The sequence below is a fragment of the Ambystoma mexicanum genome, chromosome 10, assembly GCF_040938575.1.
Source record: "Ambystoma mexicanum isolate Mex_15411 chromosome 10, UKY_AmexF1_1, whole genome shotgun sequence".
NCBI classification, from domain to species: Eukaryota; Metazoa; Chordata; class Amphibia; order Caudata; family Ambystomatidae; genus Ambystoma; species Ambystoma mexicanum.
In genome coordinates, this window is record NC_090932.1 from 31,508,686 (window position 1) to 31,531,499 (window position 22,814).

The window sequence follows — 22,814 nt, forward strand, 5'->3', positions numbered from 1 at the left end:
TTGATGTGCACAGGTAGATGGCCATGACCTCATGTGTGGTAGGTAAGCATGGCATTGTGCAGTGATGTGCACACATGGAGCAGTCAGTCAAAGTTCACTGTGATTACTTTGTGAATTCACAATGCCGGGTATGCACTCATCATGTGCATTGTCGGGACACAGGGGCTTTGTGCGGGTGGGGGACTCGCTTCATCATGTTGTCCTTGCTTGTGGTGCTACAACATGTCTTGGGTGTGCTTCTCCTTTGGCAGGGTGGGTACGGGCACACTGTGTCCAAATGTATTGTGAAGCGTTGCAATGTGTGGTGTATGGAGACTCTGTTTCATAGGTCAAGGGGTCATCTATTGTCAGTTGTACCAACCCAGACACACAGGACATTGCCTTGCCCACCCCCCTTGCACAGGGGGCATGCATTGTCGGTTGTACTCACCCAATAGCCATGTGATTTGACCAGCATAGCGTTCCATATACCGTGGCAATGTCAATTCCGCAGGACCATTGAGCCATGTGTCGACCCCGGGATATGTGCACAGCAATGAGTTATCACTTGTCCAGCAACACACACAATCTGTACATTCAGTGAGTGGTATTGTTTCCTATTGCGGTACCCCAACTCTATTGCACATGGTACTGTCAGTTCTATGTGGGTGCAGTCTAATGCACCAATGAAATTTGGCATACCAGCAATGGCATGGAAGGCCACCTTGGTGGCAATCACCTGGGAAAGGTTACGGGGGGGCGATATGTTCCGATACATCATGCAGCAGGGCATCCAGTACCTGGTCAAGTATTTTTGAGAAGCAGGGTTGTGACAGCCTGTGCAGCTCACAAACAGTGTGCTGATGCGTTCCAGTTCCCAGGAAATGCAGCACCGAGACCACCTTCAGCAGGGCGGGATTGCCGTCCGGATGCCAATGTGGCTGCTGATGTCATCCTCAATCATGGTGACGATGGACATGATTGTTGGACTGTCAAGCCGGTATAATGTGTGGATCTGCCTTGGGGTCAGGTTCCAGGGTGAGGCCCTGATGCAGAGTATTGCAGGCTGCCTGCGGGGTCGTGCCAGCTGCACATTTGGGATTGGTATGGGTGCCAGGTTTGCGCTCTGCCGCCTGCGCCTCCTCCACCTCCTCCTCTGCTCCATTGCTTGCACAATGTGCACTGCTGCCTGTAGGTTCAATAGCCCAAATGCTGCTAAAGCTCCTCCCTTCATTGTTGTGTTTGGAGTTGGCCTGGTTGTGGGTGTGGCCCTTTTGTAGGCTCCCAGTTGCCTGCAGAGTGCAACTGGGCTCATTTTGTGCACCTGTGGCCTGATTCAGCTCACCTGCCACTGTTTAATGCCATCTCTGCGGTGGCAGCAATACTGCCACTGTTGGGTGTCCTGACCCACGTTTGAGCTATCATGCTGCAACATTTGGTGCTGTGGGCTTAGAAAATCCAAGATGGCCAAAAAGCCCACAAGTGCGCCAGAATCCAGGAGAACCACGCAGTTTGTGCGCACACCAAAAGTTACCTCACTTGCCACCCACCAGTGTAAAGAAAGATCTTTGTTAACAAAATCCACTGTTATTGATGTCAAAAAGTTGCTGAAATCGTGACTCATTGGACCACTTTAAAGATTCAACCCTTTTGTGGGGTTCCACATAACCATCTTACTGTAAGGAGCCCCATCAAAACAATGTTAAGCAAGGATTTACTACCATGTAAGAACCATTCCTGTTTGGAATGCATTAATCCAAGAAAAATCCCCAAAATGGGTGCATTACCAGTACTCACCACTATCAGAAAGCCGGCGGTTTAAAACAACACCAGACTTTTTTTTTGTGTAAAACTGAATAAATGAACCCAAAGCAGGCCAAAGAAAGACTTACTGAGAGGTGGATACAATGTAAAGTTATATTCTGAAGTGACTTGAAGGTTTATAACAAGACTGGCTGAGCTGTGGATTTCAGCAGTTTAAGTAAATTTGGACTGAAAGACACTAAAAATCTAAATGTTTAAAAGAAATGAGTGACCTACTTTTGAGTGTCACATAGGTTGCAATTGTTTAAATGTCATAGTTTTAAACTTAGAATCAGCATTCTAGCTGCATATGTAAAAATGGTTCGTTTTATTTGAATGCAGAAAACTGGGTAACTAAAAGTGACATTAGCTGGGGCCTGGCTTAAGGAACTGGATTCTGCTTGACAACTTCCCCCCAATTGGAGTGAAACTGGATCCACAGCAGTTCCCAGGCCTAGCTGCCTTTTGCTGTTCCCACCAAAAGGGATCGGACACTTCTCTGATTGAATTACCTGGGCTCTGCAGGAAATTGAACAAAGCCCTGTCCTGACTCAGGCAAATGTTTTATTGGTGGGAGTCGTAAATGTGGCTTCCTCCTGGAAGGAAAGGGGAGGAGCACTGCATGTGAGAGCAAGCTGGCTTGGCAGAAACTGGGAGGGGGAGAAACTGGAGACAGAGGCTGAGCTTGAAGAAAGTGGAAAGACTGGTTTCTGTACCATGTGACCTGAAAAGACACACCCCTGTAGCCAGAATATGGTTTTAGAAAAAGATGAATAACTCATAGTACGGACTTGTCATAATTATTTAAATGATACCATAATTCTTGTGATTTTTCTGCCCACATTTTAAGAGGTTTTTAGAACCGGTGGCATGATCTGGGGGCAAACTAGCAGTTAAGAGGGTATTACTTAAAATGTATGCATGTTAAAAATCTGACGCCTCATCAAGTAATGTCCATACTCCTTGCGCACATGTGTATAAATTTGGGGTAATGTCCGATATTACGAAACCAGTTAAAAAGTGCAAATGTTGCCATTTCTGAATGCAAGCTCCCAGGAAGAGCAGATTTGGACCGGGTATATCTCATGTGATATGTGATGGGTGCATGTAATTTCAAACCACTGTGTATCTATGAAGTGTGCATTTTGATCAAACATAGATTTTGTGGGCAAACTGACCAGGGGAGGATCCTCTGACCCATAAAACCTACAGCATCACTCTGACTCACAGTTCCTTCCCCAATCAAGGGGAAGAGGAGGAAGTGGCCAATGACAAGTGGAGAGGGGTAGGGCCTAGGAAGCTAGCCTCTCCACCCATTTTCAAAACACATAAAAGCAGACAGTCAGGACAGATAGGGACATTCTATTCCATCTGCTGCGGGACGCTCTGCCGGGAAAATCCATACTTTACCTCCATCAACCTCCAGAGAGCCAACATAGAGACTTCAATCTATCCACCTTCAGAGACCAGGACTTTACTTCAGAATTTGTAGCAGAGAGGTCAACTACAAGCTAAATCCCTCTTTAGCAGGCCTCAAATCATTGCCATTATCACAGCCAGGCGAGCTGTTTGAATTCTTTGCAAGAACTCTTGCCATTTGCCAGAGAGCAGTGTTGTATCCAGAGAGAGACCAGCTGAACCGGAGACCGCTGTATCCGGACCCACAGACCTGATCAGAACCAGAGACCCAGACCAGACCGCTGTTCGCAGAACTAGAGAGCTGACCCAGACGCTGTGCGCAGAGACCGTCCGTGGCGAGTGAAGAAAACCTGACCAGATCCGTGGCGAGGCCCATTCTATTTCTTAATATATTGTGAGTACCTAGCAGAACTGTGCAGAACCAATCTCTTAGTTAAACCAATATAATTCAATCTATTTTAATCTAATCAGAACTGCCTCCTAGAAGTTGTCACCTGTCATTTGCAAAGCTGTCACCTGTCATTTTTTAGCTGAAAGTTTTTCAAATCCGAAAAACAACCTTCACAAAATCGTTCATAACTCCGTAAACGTTTGTGCTAGGAACTTGCAGTAACTTTCCTCTGAAAGCTGGGAATCTTGGCTTTTCAATGAACCTAGAACCACATTCCTATACTTTTGCTGCAATCGCGAAAAACGCACTCGCGAATTTGCCACGATTTGCAAATTTCTCCACGTGTGAAAACAGCAGCTTCCTTGCTTTCCTTGCTAAAAATTTGTTTGCCTCTTAAGAACCATCCCTGAATCATTGCTAGAGTGAGCCTGGACTAATATTAACTAGATACCACTCACCCCGAACCTCTAGAGGGAATATAAAAGCATTTAAGCATATTTTTCACTTCATTGCCAGCACATATAAAAGCATTTTGGGCCTGTGTTTCAAACTTCTGTAGTCTAAGCTTGCTGGGGTGAACTGAATTACATTTGATTGCATTTCTGAGAACTTTGTGCTTTCCTTCCATTTCCTTGCATTGCATAAAAGGGGGGGGTGAATTGCCAGAGAAAGTGATTACATTGTCTTTTGCTGAAATCCTATCAAGTTATTTTCTGTACTGCATTTCATTCCACATTGCATCTATTTGAAACCATCAAAGTATTGTTGCAATCTTATCCATCCTATAACCACTCATCATTGATTATAAAGAAGTGTGCTAGTGCCGGACTATCCATTATTGATTACTGCTCAGATTAAGTGTGATATTCAATTATTAATTTATTATAAAATGTGATATATATATCTATTGTTTAAATTATCAAATAAACCTTTTAAACTTGCAAAACAGAATTACTTCTTGGCTCAGCGGGGTCAGGGGGATTCCAAGAGAGGGGTGTTATATAGGGGTGTCATCCAGAACGCATGAACTGGACATAAAGATATATCAATAAGGGTTTCCATTCAGTATCCCAGACTAGGCATTGACTTAGCTGTAGTGTTGAATTGAATCCTCTTACAAATTGGGGGCTCGTAGCCGGGGATTCCGGATTAGATCTATCACTTGTGCAGATTAATACAGTGTGCCAGCTGACCAGATACACATATCCGGTCGGATCACCACGCTGTGTTACGCTGTAAAGCACTCCTCTAAGGAACGCTCCAAGGAAAAGGTCTGTTTTGCAAAAATAAAATACAAACTTCTGTAAGTCAGGAAGGAACTCAAATTCCAGAATGACGACCTTGGTAGATATGAAAATAGCCAGAGAGCACTTCTTACGTAAGCTATTTGTGAGAGGTGAGTGGACTCATCAGGACCAGACGGTCTGGTTGCAAGCAATCGCACCCCAGATCACGGAAACAGGGTCAGATATATGGAGAGATCAGGGTCCCTTACATGTGGCCCTGAGTGAACTATACATGGCTCCTAAAGCTAAGGATGAACAAGACAAGATGGTTAGGATAGCGGCATACCTGTACCTATATATGGGAGACATGCAGGATAAATGTACTGAAAGCCAAGATCTGGCGAATAAGCGACAGATGGCGTTAGAGAAGGTCCAATCTGACCTGGTCTCTTCTGAGCAGAGGCTGCAGGGGAGCCAGGAGTCAGAAAATGAGAGTAGACAGCACATCATTAAAATAAAGAGGGATATGGACATCCTGCAACAGGAAAAGGCTGACCAGGATACCAGATTTCTGGCCTTGCAGAAGGAGTACCAAGAAGGTTTGGACTCCCTACTGCAGAGCCAGAAAAAGCTGGAGCAACAGTTAGACTTCAATAGGGCATGTACTGAGCAGGTAGTCACCCTGCAAAGCCACCTAGATAGGGAGAAGGCAGAGAGCAATAAACTGATTTTGAAAGACCTGCATACCCAGGCAGAGTTTGACCACGAGCGCCAGAAAGCTGGTGCCTTGCAAAGGCAAAGGGACGACCTGGCGGCACAGATGCAGGCTCTTAGTCAGGAAAGGGATACCTTATGCCAGGAAGTCTGCCACTTAAAAAGAAAAATTGAAGAAAATCACCTGGCCCACCAGGGACTGGGTGACCTCCAAAAAGAACACCATAACTTGTTAGAGCACACCAGGAAGGTGGAGGATGCTCTGGCAAGAAAGGAGCAGGCCAATAGGGACACAGCTCAGGAGATAACCCTCCTGCAGCAAAAACTGGCCCAGTGCTCCAGGACCAATCAGGAGGCACAGAGAGAGAATGAGGCTCTCTGCCAGCACAATGATAGACTCCAACAACAGGTAGCGATGCAGGAGAGACTGATAGAGTCTAGTAAGGCCTTAACTGAGGAACTGAAGGTGCAGGCTCTTGCATTGCAACAGGGAGCAGGGGCGGATAGAGACCAGGTTCGCTGGGAAAGGGAAACTCCTGAGCATAACCTCAGGAGCCCTAGTACCAGAGGCCTTTATCTCTCTCAGTCCCTGGACTCTGCCACCCCCATGTCCCCTGGCGCACATGAGCACCGGGCCACAGGGATGGCAGATTACTATCCAGCCAGAAGCATGGGGCTCATAGGCCAGTACCTCCCAGGAATGGATGGGCGGGCATCCGGGTATGGGCACCCAAGCACAGTGCAATTTAGTGGGGAACCCCAGGAGAGTAGGCCCATTAAGGGCATCCTGAAAACCTCTGCCCAGTTAGGTCAGTGGGGGGGGGGTACCCATCAAATCCTGGCAGCAAGGAGGGATCTGAAGACTCCTCTGAGCGGTACAGGACACAGGAGACCAGGTCCCCACATTCTGCCAGCCATTCCCAGGCTCGCGGAATCCGGGAAAACCTGGAAGAACAGACGGGAACCTCTGGGAGCAGTGCCTCTGAGTCAGAAGATGAATGGACCAGGGTTACCCGGACCAAAAGGGCCAATAAGACAAAAAGGGCCTTGCTTAAGGACCCCTTAAAGCAGATCAAGGCAATCAGGAGCGTCATCACGCCTTATCATAAGAACGCCAAGTATTCTGTTTGGGAGCACTTAGAGTTGTTTGAGCAAATGATGGAGACTTTCCATTTGAAGGACAGCCAAAGCTGTATTCAATATGTAAAGTGGACCTTCTCCCCGGAATACTCCAGTTTCTTTGCGGGGCTGGAGGACCAAAATCATTTAAGATGGTCCACCTATAAGGCGGCCATCTTGAAACATTTTTCTACTCATAGAAATCCTCAAGAGGCTCGCAAGGCAGCCTACAATTTACAATGTGGGGAGGATCAGGCCCCACAAGAATTTGTGCAGGAGTTAAAGCGTGCTTTTGCACAGACCACAAGAAGGGTGCGCACGGATAGCAGAGAATTTATTAATACGTTTTTCCATGCCTTGCCCAAATACATAATGACCCAGCTTGTGAGGGATTTTCACGAGAAAAGATCTTTAGACTGGGTCATTGAACAGGCGACCCGGATCTATGAGGTGCAGAAGCCAATAGAAAATAAAAATAATGCGCCCAAAAACCCCAAAGCCAACAACACCCCTGCTGCTGCCAAGGTGGCAGAGGTAAAGGTCACCCCCGTTTTAGAGTTGGAGATGGGGGGGCCTAAAAACCTACCTGCACCTAATAATGCTAGGCCCAGAAGGTCCTCGGGCCAGTCACAGACAGGGAGCCAGGGAGGCAGCCCCACAAATGGGGTCCCTCGCTCTCCTGATTATGTAAGCCCCCGTTACAAGGGAAACAGACCCATCCTGGGTTATGTGTGGACTCCTCCAGCCCAAGGGGGGGGATCCAGCCAAGCACCTAACCCAGAGAACTTCCCTCCCAACTTCTCACAGGAGGGCAGAAACTCACCAAACCCTGGGCAGAACTTCTTCCCCAGGTATCCACCCAACTTCCAGCCCCAAAATCCTCCACCCTTCTTTCCCCAATTCCCTGAGCCCAGACAACCGAATCCGGGAGAGGGGAGGCCAAGGGTGGAGGGGTATCCAAATCTTCCCAACCAGGGGTACTACCAGAGAAGGGATAGCTACCCTTCCCGGGATCAGCCCAGGGGAGAAAATAGAGCCCCGTATCAGCCTGAGCGGGTTTCCCGGTTAGAGCGCCAGGTCCAAAATATGGCACGGGATCTGGGTCAAATACTGAGGGCACAGCAGAACCCTCAGATGGGCATGCCGGCACAGAATGCCCCAAACTCTGGACCTGGTACTCCAGAACAATGACGGGGGCAGCACCCCGATAACACACCGGTTCCCAGGGAGGAGGCACAAGGGGAAGGGGGGTGTAAACCCTTGGAGGAAGCTTCCTTCCCAACTTGTAAACAGCCCCTGGAAAACCAGGAACCGGAAACAAAATCTCCTGCCCATGAAAGCCTGCCTCCCAAGGAGCAGAGGGGGGGTAGGAGAAACAAAGGACCCAAACAGACTCAGTTTGAGGAGGAGGTACAGATCTTCCAATTTGAGGGAGAGGGATCCTCAGAGGATCCTGGGAAAAGGATCTTCTCCTTCAGAGAGGGGGGAACTCCTCCCAAAGAAAAATGGGTCCCTAGGGATGCAAATCCAGACTGGGGAGATGTGGAGACTGAGCTACCGCCGCCCACCATCTCATCCCAGAACCAACAGCAAAAAAATCCCCTGGTTCAAACCCATCCTGATGACTGCCTCCAAAAAGGGGGGGGGGCGGCCCAGAACCGGAACCAGGGGAACCCACAAGGGGTCTGATCTCCAGTTGCCAACTTTTTCTTTCAGATTCCCAAGGCTCTTCACAGAATTCTGCCCAAATTTCTTCTCTTGCAATGTCCAAAACCAGAAAGTTAGCCCACCAGTTGTCCAAAAATGTGCATTATCTGTGCCCCCTTGAGGAGAAGGAGGGAAGATACTATGCCCCGGTACAAGTACAGGGGCAGGGTACAATTTTGGCACTGGTGGACACTGGATCTCAAGCTACCCTTCTGTCCAGAAGGGCCTTTGACGAACTGAATGCAGGAAGGGGAGAGAATTACCAAATTCCTCTCACCTCTCTTCCTGGACAACTGCAGAACTTTGACGGGAAGGAAATTCCCGTTGAGGGGACTGCAGACTTGGACATTAAAATTGGGCGACACAAGTTGAAACACCCGGTCATAGTTGTGACTCCAGAGGGCACCCCTTGCTTACTGGGGAATGACCTCCTGAGGAGGTTGTCACCCTTAATAGATTGCGTAAACAAGGTCCTCTGGACCCAGACTAGCCGACCAATAAAATTAAAACAGAGTGTCAACCATGTTAGTTTAAACGGCACCTGCCACATGGTTGAACAAAAATCTGACCAAGTAGAATTTCACTTCCAGAACAACCAAATTCCAGACGTGACAGTAATAGCAGTAGGACAACAGACTGGTGATGGGGGGTCCTCTCTATTTCTGAAAATCAACCTTCCTTCCAGTTTAAGGTGGTATTCCACACTGGAAGGAAACACCCTGAAATTCTTTACTAATCCACAATCAGAAACTCCTATAGTCCAGAAAGATGTGAAATCAGCTCAGAGCCTGGCTGATATTCAGCAAATAGGAGAGTAGTTGTTCATCCCTGTTTAGTTAAATGAGGCGAAGGACTCTGTTCTCGCTCTAGTGTGTGTGAACAACGGTAAGAGCTTCATCAGCGAAGCCATGTTCCGCCAACTCCCAAAAGATCCAGCCATTCCCACATTCAAACTGATAGACAAATGGGAAATGGACCTGGAAGCACCTAATTCCAAACAGCTCCTGCCAAGCAGGTGTATGCTCAAAATCTCCATTGGCAACAAGAGCATAGTCCATAATTGTTGGGTCGTGCGAGACGTCCCTGCCGCCTTTTACTTAGGCAGTGACATTCTCAATCGCTTTGCCATTAGTTTGGACCTAATAAACTTCAAAGCTTGGTCCCGATTAGCGGATAATCCCATGGGCTTTGATGATCCAGAAAAAGCATTTAGGTCAGCTCAATTGCTACCTTATGCAGTTGAAATTCAGATCAAAGAGGAAGTCACCATCCCAGAAAGGACCCGACAATTCTCCCTGGAAGTGAAAGCTAAAAGAGGACAATATTTGCAAAACCCTGATGCTTACATACATCTAAATGCTTCTCTCCAACAGCAAGAGTTAGGGGTAAACCCAACACCAGTAGTCAACATAGAACATGACACCATTCTAATAGAGGTGGATAACAGCGACTTAAAGAGTATTACTCTAGCCGCAGGCACCATTATTGGAATGGCGGTTGATGACCGACATTTTTCCATTGATTTAGGTAATGAACTGTTAGGGCCAATCCCCAAGGACTGCTTTGACAGTGACAGTGATGACAATACAACACCAGACAGGATTTTTACCCGGCATGGGGGGAACTTCCTGGTGTACACTTCTTGCCCTTATGGTAAGGAAGATGTGACTTGTGACTTCAGGAGGGATGAGGTGATTTTCCAGGTCCATGAGGGTTGCCTTTCCCACCTGAAGCCTCCAGTCCAAATCAGCACTCTGACCAGGGACTTCTCCACCCAGCTGGAGGAGGCCGCTGAGATAGCCAAACCAGAAGTCTTTCCAGGCTTCAGGCAGATGGTGGAAGAGAGAGTCAACCTAGCTGATGCCTGTGTGACTCTGGAACAAAAGCAAAAGTTGAAACAAGTTTTCTTGGATTTCCAAGATCTCTTTGCGGTAGACTCATATGACTGTGGTCGCACTGACATCCACACAACAACAATCCCCACGGACCCTGGCATGACTCCTGTGTTTGTGAAGCAATATCGCTTGCCTCTCGCATCAATAGAGTCCCTTACTGAAATAATTAAGAACCTTGAGTCCCGGGGAATAATCCGTCCAGTCCACAGCACCTTCAATAATCCGGTGCTGGGAATATTGAAGCCAAACGGCCAGTGGAGACTCTGCGCCGACCTCAGGGAGCTCAACAAACGGGTCCATACTTCCCGATGGCTTCTGCCCTACATTGACCAAGGGCTGGCCCAGATCCAGGGGTCACAGGTATTCACTGCAATAGACCTGACCAATGGATACTGGACTGTGCCTGTCAGTAGGGAGGACCAATACAAGCTGGCTTTTACCTTTGGGGGCCAGCAGTACACATGGACCCGGACTCCCTTCGGATACCTTAAGTCCGGTAATGAGTTTAACATTTTCCTACATAAGGCCATGCCCGACCTGGGTGCGAGGGGTAACCTGGCTTATGTAGATGATGTCCTCATCAAAGTTCATCTGTGGAGGAACACATAGCGGAGATCTGTTATGTTCTGACCCAGTTGAGGGCCGCCGGAGCAAAACTTTCCTTTCAGAAAGCACAGTGGTGTAGAACCCGTGTTAATTTCTTGGGGCATGAGATTACTCCTCAGGGTCTCTGTCCCCAGGAAAAGAAGGTGGAAGCACTCCAAAAACTGAAAGACCCCACAACTCTGCGGGAACTAAGGAGCCTCCTTGGACTGACTAATTACAACAGAAAGTTCATTGAGGGCTACGCAGAAATCCCCAGACCCCTGATTCATCTCCTGAAGGGGGGGGTCAAGTGGGAATGGGGTCCAGAACAAGCCGAGGCAGTAAGACAACTCAAGAGAAGCCTCTCACAAGCGCCTTGCCTAGCTTACCCTGTCAGAAACAAGGAGTTCTTCCTGGAGACGGGGTTCTCTAATACGTGCTTGACGGTAGTATTATACCAAAAGCATGACAAGGTCAATAAAGTAATCTCCTATGCGAGCAAAACTTTATCCTCTGTGGAGGAAAAATTCAACGATTGTGAGAAGGCACTCCTGGCAACGGTGTGGGCATTGAAGAATTACCGCCCGTTTATCCATGGGGAACACATCATAGTGGAGACTCCACACCAGCCTCTGCAATATCTCCAAAGTGACAGAATGCGGGCCGGCAATGTGAGTAATTCCCGAATTACTTCCTGGATTCTATCAATGCAAGGCTTTCCTGTGGAGGTCAGATATGGCCAAAACAAGAAGAGTCCCCTCGCGCAAGGTCTGGCTGACTTGCATGATTGTGCCAGAGAAAACTGTCTCGAGGACGAAAGTCTAAAAATCAAGGACAACACGGAGGCATACCTTAATTCCCCACACAAAGTCTTTGAAGAGGACAAGTGTGAGGGAATGCCCACTGTCTATGTGGATGGATGGTCTTACCATGTTGACAACAACGGGGAGAAAGAACTGGTGGCCGGCGTAGGGAATGCATGGGTGAAGGAGTTCCCAGAACCCTCCGCTGGGTACAAAATTGGTCCCCGAAGTAGTCAGGTGGCAGAATTGATGGCTGTGCATCAGGCCATCCTCACTGCTGTCCAGCACCAACTCCACGAACTGGTCATAATCACAGATTCTGATTATGTATGGAACGGGTTCGTGGAGCACCTGGTTAATTGGAAAACCAGAGGCATGTTATGTGCTAACAACAAACCCTTGAAACATGGGAAGTTGATCCAAAACATTGATGATCTGGTCACCTCGAATGAGATGACCATCTATTGGAAAAAGATCAAGGGTCATTCCAAAGTAGAGGGACCAGACAAAACTGGAAATGACTTAGCTGATCAGCTGGACAAAACCGGGGCCATCCAAGGGGATCTAATTGTGATTGAGTGTCTGTTGGGGGAAATCCAGGTCACTGCTATCACCAGGTCCCAGACAAATGCTCACCATGATCTGTCAACTGCCCAATGGAGCAAGGAGACCCCTGATGCTGATTTAATTACAGCTCAGAAAGGGGATCCAATAATTGGTAAATTTTACCAACACCTTGAGGACCCTGAGAACTTTCCCCTGACGGATACCGATTATATTGGGAAAGAGGACCTAAGAGTGTTGATGAAATGTCCAAAAATGTTCCGGATCCAAGACGGTTTGCTGGTAAGGAAATCCAAAGCTGGCCACGATCAGTGGGTGGTTCCTACCTCATTCCGAAGCCTGATGTTAAGTCACGCCCATGATGCGGCCACCGCTGGTCATAGGGGGTTTCACACAACATTGGAAATCTTAAGAGAGGTTGCATACTGGCCACACATGGGGCAGGACCTCGACCAATACTTGAAGGGGTGTCTTGTGTGTGCACAATTTCAGCCATCATCCCTCACGCACCGTGCGCCTCTCCAAAAGCGGGGGATGACACTGCCATGGTCAGATTTGCAAATCGACTTTGTAGGCCCCGTGATTCGCTCTGCTAGGGAGAATAAGTACATGTTGACTGTGACATGCTTGTTTACCAAGTGGGTGGAATGTCTCCCAGCCCCAAATTGCAAGGCAGAAACTGCAGCTGCCCTGATGATTAACCACATCTTTTCCCGTTTCGGTCTACCTCAAAGGATTGAGTCAGACAGGGGTAGCCACTTCACCAGTGAAGTAATGACAAAGATGTGGGAGATACTCGAGGTCAAAAGGAAGTTGCATATTGCTTACCGGCCAGCTTCTTCTGGGGCAGTAGAGAGATATAACCGAACCATTGTGAGCATATTAAAGAAGTTTGTGGCAGATTCTGGGCCAAGTTGGGATATCCGATTACCTCTGGTCCTAATGGCCATCAGATCTACCCCTTCATCTGCAACCAAAATGTCACCATTTGAGTTGATGACTGGGCGCAAGATGGTGCTTCCTCAGCATTTGCTCTACAGGACCCAAGAGCAGACACTGATAAATGCCTCCACAACTCATGAGTATGTGGAGAATTTAAGGAAACACCTTCAACATGCTTTTGCTTATGCTCAGCGGAATCTAGAAAGATCAGCTGAGAGTATGAAGACCCACTACGACCTGAAAACTTCCAGGAAGGAATATCAGGTGGGGGACCGGGTCTATTTATACAATTTTCAAAGGAACCAGGCCAAACAGAGGAAATTTTTGCCTACATGGAAGGGACCGTTTGAGATTATAGACAAAATCTCCCCTGTGGCCTACAAGATCCGCATCCCCAAAGGCGGTTTGGCAGAGGGGGAAGACAAGTGGGTCCACATAAACCAGTTGAAGTGTTGCCATCCCAGGCACACTCTGCAACAACTGGAGGAATCCTCTGGAATCCTAGAGGGTACTGTCTCAGATTAATTCAGTTCTAACTTAAAATATCCTACATATCGCCTATCAAATTCTGAGTTTCTCAATGTGGGTGTTTTCGTTTTTGAATGCAAAAAGAAATGTGCATGTCCATATGTTTTGACTATAAATTTATATGCCACCCCACTATATCAATGGTGGGGGAAAAATGTCTATGAATAGGTATTGCCGCTCTTCCTTTGTCGTCCTAGGAGAAAGAAAACCTGGAGACGGGCCAAGGAGGACGATCCGGAGACCGGGAGCAGAGACGCAAGGGGCCCAGGGTACCGCCCAATACTCCCATCAGGACCGGCGAGGAGAACCGATCGATCCGACCGGATGGAGGAAAAGATGCTGAACTGTGCCATTTGCAGAATTGGAAGAAGATTATGCGGACAGACCAGTGCATGGGTCAAAACCCTTGTGCACCCGACTCCCCATCGACTCAAATTCAAAGGGCAGTCACGTGGGGGGGTCTGTTGGGTGTCCTGACCCACGTTTGAGCTATCATGCTGCAACATTTGGTGCTGTGGGCTTAGAAAATCCAAGATGACCAAAAAGCCCACAAGTGCGCCAGAATCCAGGAGAACCACGCAGTTTGTGCGCACACCAAAATGGTTACCTCACTTGCCACCCACCAGTGTAAAGAAAGATCTTTGTTAACAAAATCCACTGTTATTGATGTCAAAAAGTTGCTGAAATCGTGACTCATTGGACCACTTTAAAGATTCAACCCTTTTGTGGGGTTCCACATAACCATCTTACTGTAAGGAGCCCCATCAAAACAATGTTAAACAAGGATTTACTACCATGTAAGAACCATTCCTGTTTGGAATGCATTAATCCAAGAAAAATCCCCAAAATGGGTGCATTACCAGTACTCACCACTATCAGAAAGCCGGCGGTTTAAAACAACACCAGACTTTTTTTTTTTTGTGTAAAACTGAATAAATGAACCCAAAGCAGGCCAAAGAAAGACTTACTGAGAGGTGGATACAATGTAAAGTTATATTCTGAAGTGACTTGAAGGTTTATAACAAGACTGGCTGAGCTGTGGATTTCAGCAGTTTAAGTAAATTTGGACTGAAAGACACTAAAAATCTAAATGTTTAAAAGAAATGAGTGACCTACTTTTGAGTGTCACATAGGTTGCAATTGTTTAAATGTCATAGTTTTAAACTTAGAATCAGCATTCTAGCTGCATATGTAAAAATGGTTAGTTTTATTTGAATGCAGAAAACTGAGTAACTAAAAGTGACATTAGCTGGGGCCTGGCTTAAGGAACTGGATTCTGCTTGACAACTTCCCCCCAATTGGAGTGAAACTGGATCCACAGCAGTTCCCAGGCCTAGCTGCCTTTTGCTGTTCCCACCAAAAGGGATCTGACACTTCTCTGATTGAATTACCTGGGCTCTGCAGGAAATTGAACAAAGCCCTGTCCTGACTCAGACAAATGTTTTATTGGTGGGAGTCGTAAATGTGGCTTCCTCCTGGAAGGAAAGGGGAGGAGCACTGCATGTGAGAGCAAGCTGGCTTGGCAGAAACTGGGAGGGGGAGAAACTGGAGACAGAGGCTGAGCTTGAAGAAAGTGGAAAGACTGGTTTCTGTACCATGTGACCTGAAAAGACACACCCCTGTAGCCAGAATATGGTTTTAGAAAAAGATGAATAACTCATAGTACGAACTTGTCATAATTATTTAAATGATACCATAATTCTTGTGATTTTTCTGCCCACATTTTAAGAGGTTTTTAGAACCGGTGGCATGATCTGGGGGCAAACTAGCAGTTAAGAGGGTATTACTTAAAATGTATGCATGTTAAAAATCTGACACTTCATCAAGTAATGTCCATACTCCTTGCGCACATGTGTATAAATTTGGGGTAATGTCCGATATTACGAAACCAGTTAAAAAGTGCAAATGTTGCCATTTCTGAATGCAAGCTCCCAGGAAGAGCAGATTTGGACAGGGTCTCATGTGATATGTGATGGGTGCATGTAATTTCAAACCACTGTGTATCTATGAAGTGTGCATTTTGATCAAATATAGATTTTGTGGGCAAACTGACCAGGGGAGGATCCTCTGACCCATGAAACCTACAGCATCACTCTGACTCACAGTTCCTTCCCCAATCAAGGGGAAGAGGAGGAAGTGGCCAGTGACAAGTGGAGAGGGGTAGGGCCTAGGAAGCTAGCCTCTCCACCCATTTTCAAAACACATAAAAGCAGACAGTCAGGACAGATAGTGACATTCTATTCCATCTGCTGCGGGACGCTCTGCCGGGAAAATCCATACTTTACCTCCATCAACCTCCAGAGAGCCAACATAGAGACTTCAATCTATCCACCTTCAGAGACCAAGACTTTACTTCAGAATTTGTAGCAGAGAGGTCAACTACAAGCTAAATCCCTTTTTAGCAGGCCTCAAATCATTGCCATTATCACAGCCAGGCGAGCTGTTTGAATTCTTTGCAAGAACTCTTGCCATTTGCCAGAGAGCAGTGTTGTATCCAGAGAGAGACCAGCTGAACCGGAGACCGCTGTATCCGGACCCACAGACCTGATCAGAACCAGAGACCCAGACCAGACCGCTGTTCGCAGAACTAGAGAGCTGACCCAGACGCTGTGCGCAGAGACCGTCCGTGGCGAGTGAAGAAAACCTGACCAGATCCGTGGCGAGGCCCATTCTATTTCTAAATATATTGTGAGTACCTAGCAGAACTGTGCAGAACCAATCTCTTAGTTAAACTAATATAATTCAATCTATTTTAATCTAACCAGAACTCTCTCCTAGAAGTTGTCACCTGTCATTTGCAAAGCTGTCACCTGTCATTTTTTAGCTGAAAGTTTTTCAAATCCGAAAAACAACCTTCACAAAATCGTTCATAACTCCGTAACCGTTTGTGCTAGGAACTTGCAGTAACTTTCCTCTGAAAGCTGGGAATCCTGGCTTTTCAAGGAACCTGGAACCGCATTCCTATTTTCTATACTTTTGCTGCAATCGCGAAAAACGCACTCGCGAATTTGCCGCGATTTGCAAATTTCTCCACGTGTGAAAACAGCAGCTTCCTTGCTTTCCTTGCTAAAAATTCGTTTGCTTCTTAAGAACCATCCCTGAATCATTGCTTGAGTGAGCCTGGACTAATATTAACTAGATACCACTCACCCCGAACCTCTAGAGGGAATATAAAAGCATTTTAGCACATTTTTCACTTCATTGCCAGCACAAATAAAAGCATTTTGGGCCTGTGTTTCAAACTTCTGTAGTCTAAGCTTGCTGGGGTGAACTGAATTACATTTGATTGCATTTCTGAGAACTGTGTGCTTTCCTTCCATTTCCTTGCATTGCATAAAAGGGGGGGTGAATTGCCAGAGAAAGTGATTACATTGTCTTTTGCTGAATTCCTATCAAGTTATTTTCTGTACTGCATTTCATTCCACATTGCATCTATTTGAAACCATCAAAGTATTGTTGCTATCTTATCCATCCTATAACCACTCATCATTGATTATAAAGAAGTGTGCTAGTGCCGGACTATCCATTATTGATTACTGCTCAGATTAAGTGTGATATTCAATTATTAATTTATTATAAAGTGTGATATATATATCTATTGTTTAAATTATCAAATAAACCTTTTAAACTTGCAAAACAGAACTACTTCTTGGCTCAGCGGGGTCAGGGGGATTCCAAGAGAGGGGTGTTATATAGGGGTAGTCATCCAGAACGCATGAACTGGACATAAAGATATATCAATAAGGGTTTCCATTCAGTATCCCAGACTAGGCATTGACTTAGCTCTAGTGTTGAATTGAATCCTCTTACACCACGATGGTCACAGTATTTCCGTTCGTATTTTGGCAGTGATTCCGTGTCCGTGCTACTCGTAATGCGCACAGTGTTACGTATTGCCGGTAACTGGGGTTATGTCGGTATGTCGACATGCTGTTTCCGCTGATGCAGTTTCCAGGTGCATTGGCTACGCGGGAGTGGCTCTGGGGTGATGATGTTTCCGGGATCTCAGGTCAGAATTTGTTGGACCGTTAAATGGTGCCGGTACGGTTTTACGGGAACCATTAAATCCGGACCAGCGTACTCATAATGAGGCCCATTGTTTTTTAATTAAAAAAGGCTTGCAAGCGATCCTTCACTCTTAAAATAAATATTTAATTTAAATACTCTATTGTGATTTGATTACCTTAAGAACCCTTACACAAGCACACAATGTCTACTTTATAATAAAATGGATCATCAATACTTCATAACATATCACAATTGTCCATTTACAACAACATTCATACATTATATAATAAATCAGATACAGTCTTTCCAATACACAGTCCATTAAATTGCAAAACGAATCTTAAAACACACCATAAAACATTTAATTACTAATGACTAATTTTCCACTCACATTTTTATTCCCCATTGAGGCTCAGCACCCTTTTAGTCATTAAGAAAATGACTCCCAAACCTTCTAAAATTCACTTCAAGAAATTTAAAAGTGTTGCCTAGTGTGAAAGTGATTTAACACTCATCAGACTATTTCATAGAACTTCCGGGTCAACTGCCTCCGTGGAAGCCACACAGGGAGGCAGGTGAAACAGACTCATGGAATGACGTGCTTCACATTGAAACAGCAAATGATATCACGTGACCCAACGCGAGGATCCATGACCTGGAGGGTCCGGTAACAATTGAATGGGAATCGAATTAACCCATTCCTAAAAGATTGTGATGGTAACTTACATATGTAAGACATTTGATTAGATGTATAGGAATGTTCGTTCCATAATGTTAAACTTTTAAACAATAGTAATTTATGTCAATGCTGTAAAGACTCTTTCATATCCAATGCCAAGAGTCTTTTCTTAATAGAAGATTCATATCGCCCAACTATTATCCTGTAAGTCTTGGTCACATCCCTCTATAAACACGCTTTATGGCGGGACTAGGTCTGATCAAAGTGGCCTCCTGCAATTTCGTAAGAATGTTCGGTTGTGCACTGTTATAAAACTTGCGGAGTAAACGCATCTTTTGCAACTTATAATAGAACCACCAGAACCATAGTCCTAACTCTAACCTAATGACTTCAATTGGAATGAGTGGAGCAAGATTAAGAACCTTTCACCAAGCCGTTCCTTCCATTACACATAAACATGATTTCATAGCTTCAGGAAGTAATGCGCAGTCATGCAGAATTTCTGGATTGGCGTTTGCCTTATAAAACTCCAGCAAAGGTATTGATGAAAAGAAACAAAACTTTTGCTGAATGACCATCACGTGTTTAAGAAGCACTTGCATGGTCACATTCATCAAGGTTTTAGTATTTTGAATGTAGTTGTAAGACGAAAACAGAAATCCCACGTAAATAAGAGCAGGAGAACGCCTGATGGATTGCCCAGCAATTTTCCATGAGTCATTTTTTTTATTTGTTTGGGACATTATAACATTATAGCAAAGGACAATAGATTTAGCTGGATTAACCAGCAGTTCATTGGAAGACAAGTAAGTGAGGGTCAAATTCATCTTCTGTGCAAGCCTAGGGGAGTGGCCTTCATAAGAAGGATTTCATCCGCATAGGCGAGCCATCCGAGTTCCAAAATACCCAACCTGGGAGCAAATCGCGATTCTTCATTAATAATGTGGGGGAGATCTGAAATGTACAGGTTAAATAAAATGAAGGGAAAGAACACATTCTTGGTTCATTCCAAGATTAACAGTAACATCACTTGAAAGGAGCCCCTCTGCATTCAGTCTCACCTTAAGCACATGCTTAGACTGAAATACAATCAACATAGAAAGTAAACCTTTTGACATCCCTCAATCATTAAGCTTTGCCCACAACCGTGCTCTGTCCGCTTTTGATAAAGCGGACGAGAGGTCGAAGTTCGCTAAATGCAGAGTACATTATTTGTTCCGTTTGGGGGTATGTGGCAAAAGTGAAATCAAAATTCCATTAGTGGAGTTACCCCCCCCCCCCCTCCTAAATCCATCCTGATAACTGCTTATTTTGGGGTTTTTCTCTCCTCAGTAAATCAGCTCTCTCAACACAAAGATGCCGGAACTTTGGAAGCTGAATCTAAAAGCAATATTGGTCTATAGTTTCCAGGTACAGACCTGCCCCCCTTTTAATAAATAGGGACTATTAATACAGTAGCCCACAGAGGGTGGGGAGTACTATTAGGATCAACACTTGCTTGAAGAGGCACCATTACATTGTAACCCAAAGCTCAAGATCCCTTTTTCAAGCAAAGTTGGACAAGCCATCTGGGCCTCACGCTCTGGATGAATTTAATTTAACAAGGCCCCCCTCCAACTCGTCTTCATCAAAATTAAGTTTTGAGGAAACTTTAGGATATATCTCAAACTCTGGATGACTTTAATTTAACAAGGCCCCCCTCCAACTCGTCTTCATCAAAATTAAGTTTTGAGGAAACTTTAGGATATATCTCAAACTCTGGATGACTTTAATTTAACAAGGCCCCCCTCCAACTCGTCTTCATCAAAATTAAGTTTTGAGGAAACTTTAGGATATATCTCAAACTCTGGATGACTTTAAATTAACAAGGCCCCCCTCCAACTCGTCTTCATCAAAATTAAGTTTTGAGGAAACTTTAGGATATATTGCAAAGTAATCCTGAGTCTCCTGTGTAGAGGAGCAAAATTGGCCAGCATAAAAAGAAAGCCACTTCTGGAATACAATTAGTTGCTAGTGGCTCTCCAAATTGTTAATTATCCACCAGAGGTCACGTGAATGCTGTGTTATGAGCTTGTTTATAATCAGCTGATTTTGGTTATGATCCTTAATCTACATATCACATAAATATAATTCTCATTCCAAAATGGCAGCCATTTAAATTCTAAAAGAGGATTAAACACAGAGAGCTGCTTTTCCATTTCCATGGCAGTCAATGTGAGAAAGAAAGATGGGATACACATGTTATGTTATGTTGATTTATACCGCGCACCACTACCAGGTGCTCGTGTGGCTCTGCAAGAAAGTGGGTGTGGTAGGGTAATGAATGAAGAGGGATAGGATAGAGGTTGTGCTATTCTGTTGATGTTTACAGAACCAGGAGAAGCTGCTGTCTGTGCATGTTTGCTTTCTGACTGTGCTTGGGGTGTGTGCACTAGTCTTGTGGGTGTTTGGCCAGGTAACATCCAGGGTTTGAGATGTTTGTTATTTGCAGTTGTTTGTTCTTATGACGGAGGAGTGGATTAAGTGTTTTGTGTTTAGTATGTACTAGACCTTTGGGCGTGTGTGGTACATATGTAGGAGGTATGCATGAGAGGATCAAGATGCAGGGGGTGGTTAGCAGTTAATGGTTGTTTTATTGTTGGTTCCTGGATCCAGGCTGTCCCAGGATTGACTTGGCTCCTGATGTGAGTTATGGGGGTGCCCGTTTTTATGCTTGTCTTGGTGTATTAAATAGCTAGGTTTAAGTCATTTTCTAGAGGTTAGGTGATCTTCTCTCATTCTTATTTTCTTTCGGTAACGAGTTCCATAGTTTGGCTATCAAACTGGAGAATGCCATTCCTCTGAATTTCCTTTTCTCGTAGTGTTTCACGTTGTTGCTTGAGCTTAGTTTTCTTCCTGATTGGTAGTGATTGATTTTGGCTTGGAGAAATGTGGCTCCTTGTCCATTTAGCGCTTTGTGTGCGATGCAGCGGGTTTTGAAGATAATGGCTTTTTGAATGGAAGGCAGTTTAGGCTTCTCAGGGCTGCCCCCCCCCCCCTCAGCCAGGGCAGGAGTGACCCTAGTCTAGATAATTCCAGGAAGATTATTGCAAGAGTTTTGTGTGGGAAGGTGAGGTAGGGGAGTATCCCACTAATTAGTTGCAGTAAGTAGAAGCATTTCTTAGCTATCATGTTGACTTGTGGTTCAAGGGATAGTCTGTTGTCCATGAGTATTCCTAGTTGTTGTTTTTCTTACAATGGATGTCTATGGCTAGGTTCCCATGCAAGGTGGCCAGCTCATGTGTGAGTGTGTTGCATTATCCCCTGGGGGTGAGATCATTTTTCTGTTTTGTTTGGATTTAGCTTGAGATTACGGAATTGCATCCAGGTGTATATGTCCCACCCATGTGTGTATGTCTGTTAGGCATTTGCTGAGAATGTTGTTTGGACTTTGGGTAGTGGTTATTTTAAAGATTTGGTTGGTATTGTCTGTGTAGTTGTAGGCTGTCAGTCCATGGGTTTGAATGAGTTTCATTAGGGGTGGCATGTAGATGTTGAAGAAGAATGGGGAGAGGCTAGATCCTTGTGGTACGCCAGAGTTAATGTTTTTGGTGTTGGATATAAATGGCAGTGGGTATGTTGTTTCTGTTCGGTTGATGAGGAAGGATTTTAGCTATTGTAGATTGGAGTCTTTTATGCCACATTCTGCCAGTCTCTGGACTAGTGTAGTGTGTCTGAAATTAGTGTAGGAGGCTGATATATCTAGGAGTATGAGGACCAATCTGGTGTGCTGTCTGCTCATTTTTAGAACATGCTGATTCTGTTCTTGTCATGGGTCTGAAGCCAACTTTTGGTAGTTGAGGGTTTGGTTGCTTTCTACATGGTTGAGTAATATTTTGTAGATGTCATTCTCCAGTAGTCTTTCTGGGTAGGGTAAGTTCAATATAGGTCTGCAGTTGATGGAGTTGTCCGCATTTCCTGTTTTTGTCTGTTTAGGAGGTGCTTGATGAATGCTGATTTAAACCCTTTGGGTACTATTTCTGCCTTTAGGGATAGGTTTACTAGAAGCCATAAATTTGATGCTGGTGTTCTGTGGTTGAGGACTTATTTGAAGAAACCTGGTGAGCATGGGTCACTGGGGGATCCAGCGAGGCCAGTGTCTGTAATTATTGTGTTGAACGTTTTTTTGTTTATGGGCTTGAATTGGTTGAGGGTTGTGTTAGTTGTTGTTGCTCTGATTTCTAGTAATTCTGGGTTAGGTGCTTATTGTTGTGCGATTTGCATCAATGGTCTCTTGTATTCTTTCTATTTTTGTTCTTAGGTGATTTGCGATGTTGATACATAGCACCTGAGATGGTACAATGCATTGTTGTACAATATTGGGTTTTTGATTTCCTTGATGATTTTGAATAGTTATTTCCGAGGGTTTGTTGCCAATTGTATTCTAGTGGTATAGTATGTTTTTTTTTGCTT